This window comes from Rhinolophus ferrumequinum, chromosome X (genome assembly GCF_004115265.2).
Source record: "Rhinolophus ferrumequinum isolate MPI-CBG mRhiFer1 chromosome X, mRhiFer1_v1.p, whole genome shotgun sequence".
Classification (NCBI taxonomy): Eukaryota; Metazoa; Chordata; class Mammalia; order Chiroptera; family Rhinolophidae; genus Rhinolophus; species Rhinolophus ferrumequinum.
In genome coordinates, this window is record NC_046284.1 from 73863157 (window position 1) to 73866372 (window position 3216).

At 44.7% G+C, this 3216-nt stretch overlaps 1 pseudogene; it reads right to left on the bottom strand.

Annotated features, from left to right (window-relative positions):
- Nucleotides 1–461: 461 nt before the first annotated feature.
- LOC117028242 (vimentin-like) lies at nucleotides 462–1819 on the bottom strand (annotated as a pseudogene).
- Between the last annotated feature and the right edge of the window lie 1397 nt (nucleotides 1820–3216).

A 3216-nucleotide genomic window follows, 5' to 3' on the forward strand; every position in this document is an offset into this window, starting at 1 on the left:
CACAGAATTGGAGCCACTTCTATGTAACATGGTACTGAAAGTCCTAGCCAGAACAATTAGGCAAGAACAAAGTCACCCAAATCAGAAAGGAAGAAGTAAAATTGTCTGTGTGGTTTTTTTTTTTGTGTGTGTGTGTGTTCCCCCCCCCCCAAAGATTTATTGAAGCAGAAATAAATTGGTCAGATACTTGTTGGAGAAAAAGCAGTTTTAGTGGTATTCAAAAATGCTTTTAAAAAACTATTCTAGCACAAACCTTCTTCGTAAACTAGATTATGTTGTAAACTTTTTTTCTAAATATTTTAGGAGTATCGGTTCTTAAGAACTAGAGCTTATTCCTATTTCAAATCTATCTTGTGCTCCTGAAAAAAATGGCAGAAAAGCACTTGAAAGCTGTTTTTTAAGATATGGAATTTTTATTATTGCAGGTAATATACTGTTGCACTGACTGTGTACAATTTTCATCACAGATCATCATGATGCTGAGAAGTTTCATTGATAACCTGTCCATCTCTAGTTTCAACAGTCTTAATCAGAAGTGTCCTTGTTGAGTGGGTGTCAAAGAAGGGGTGAATCCAGGTTGGTTTCCTTCAGGTTCAGGGAAGAAAAGTTTGGAAGAGGCAGAGCAATCCTGCTCTCCTCCCCTTCTAGTAGCTTCTTGTAGGTGGCATTCTCAATTTCAAGAGCCATCTAAACATTTATCAGGTCTTGGTATTCAGGAAGGTGACGAACCATTTTTTCCTTCCTGTTCTGAATCTTGTCCTTCAGGTGACCAATAGTGTCTTGGTAATTAGCAGTTTCAATGGCAAAGGTCTCTTCCATTTCCAGCATCTGGCATTCCAGAGACTTGTTAGTTCCTTTAAGTGCATCCATGTCGCAGGTGAAAGACCGCACCTGTCTCTGGTACTCATTTGACTCCTACTTCACCTAGTGCAGGGCATCATTGTTCCAGTTAACAGCCTCGGAGAGGTCAGCAAACTTGGACTTGTACTATTCCTCAGTCTCCTGAAGGTTCTTGGCAGCCACGCTTTTGTACTGCTGACCTACGTCAAGAAGGGCAGGCGTGAGGTCAGGCTTGGAGATATCTACATTGATTTGGACATGCTATTCCTGAAGCTCCTGGATTTCCTCTTCATGCAGTTTCTTCAAAATGTCAATGTCTTCTTGCAAGGAATCCACTTTATGCTGAAGATCAAGATGTGCCGAAGAAACATTGTGAACATCCTGTCTGAAGGACTGCAGGGTGCTCTCGGCTTTCTCTCTCTGAAGCATCTCCTCCTGCAACTTCTCCTGAAACCGAATGATGTCCACCACCAGGTTGTCGTGCTCCACCTTGAGGTGGGCATTGTGGTTGGTGAGCTGGTCCACCTGATGGCACAGCTCCCACATCTCCTCCTTGTAGAGTTCCCCCAGTCATGGCTTGCCCTGGCTCTTGAGCTGCTCAAGCTCAACCAGCAGGATCCTGTTCTGCTGCTCCAGGAAGTGCACTTTGTCAATGTAGTTGGCAAAGCTCCTGCTGCTCCACCTTCTCATTGGTGTGGGCATTCCTGAACTTGGTGTTGACAGCATTGGCCAGCGAGAAGTCCACCAAGTCCTGCAGCAGCCACACGCTTAGGACACTGCTCCATAGGTGGATGGTGGAAGAGTGCGTGATGAACATGCCATGGGGGACCAGGCATCGATGCTGTGGCTGGTGCTGGGGATCAGTGCACTGCTCAGTCTGTAGCTGCTGGTGGACATAGTCACATAGCTATGGGTTGGCTATGCTGGGGCCACCAAACATTCTGCAATAGGAGGACAAGGACACAGACCTGGTGGACATGGCTAGGGAGGGTGGTGATGGGCATGGCGGATGCAGCCCCACAGACTGGCTCCCAGCAGAGAGGCAGGGAGGGTGTAGTGGGTGTGGGTGGTGGGAGCACTGCTGCGTCTCTGTTGCAGAAGACCCAGAGGGAGAGTGGCAGAGCAAAAATTGTCTGTTTTTGGATTACACAATATTTTATGTAAAAAATCCCAAAGACACTTCTCTCTCTCTCTCTCTCTCTCTCTCTCTCTCTCTCTCCCCCTTTCACACACACACACACACACACACACACACACACACACACACACACTCACACCACAAACTGTTAGAAGTAATAAATAAATTCAGTAAAGTTGTAGGATACAAAATCAACATACAAACATTAGTTTCATTTATATATGAGGTCTGACAATTAAGTTTGCGAATGCATCCTAGAAAAAGTGCTACATACCACATTGCTGATTATCACTATGGTCACCTTCGAAGGACTCCCTTTGTGAAGCTACATATGCACCAATACCAGTACCTAGTCCACCCTTCAAAACAATTTTGGAATTCTTTTCTGGAATGGCCATCAGAGCTGTTGTCGTATTACCCTTGATGTCTTGAATGTCATCAAAATGTCATCATCTCAACATTTCCTTTATCTTCTGGTAAAGAAAGAAGTCATTGGGGGCCAGATAAGGTGAGTAGGGAGGGTATTCCAATACAGTTATTTGTTTACTGACCAAAAACTCCCTCACAGACAGTGCCGTGTGAGCTCTTGTGATGCAAGAGCCATGAATTCTTGGTGAAAAATTCAGGTCATCTGACTTTTTCATGCAGCCTTTTCAGCACTTCCAAATAGTAAACTTGGTTAACTGTCCAGTTGGTACAAATTCACAGTGGATAATCCCTCTGATATCAAAAAATTTAGCAACATCTTTGCAACAAGATGGTGAACTTAATTGTCAGACCTCGTATGCTAACAACAAAGTATCTGAATGAGTAATTAAGAAAACAATACCAGAAATGATGTCATAGAAATGGAGGTGTGAGGTGAGCCTCTTGAAATTTCCCCTGGAATTTACAACAAATTGAACAACTATAATTCCACAAAGGACTCCCTGCACAGCAGACAGGCAAGACTAAGAGACCTGCAACTGAAATCATCTAACGGTGGGCAAATAGGGCGAGTGGGAGAGGAGGGAAGCGAGAAGTGCGGAGACAAGGGCCTCACGGGCTCAGGACACAGACCTGAGCTACGAGCTCCCTGCATTCCAGATCAATGACAGTCACAGGAGAGGGAAGAATTCGAAACGCTGGTGCTCTGCTTATGGCCCACAGTCCCACCTGAGGGATCAGCATATAATATGCTGAACCCAATGCACACAGCAAAGACCTTGGAGGAAAGACTAAGGGGAGAACAGTGAAAA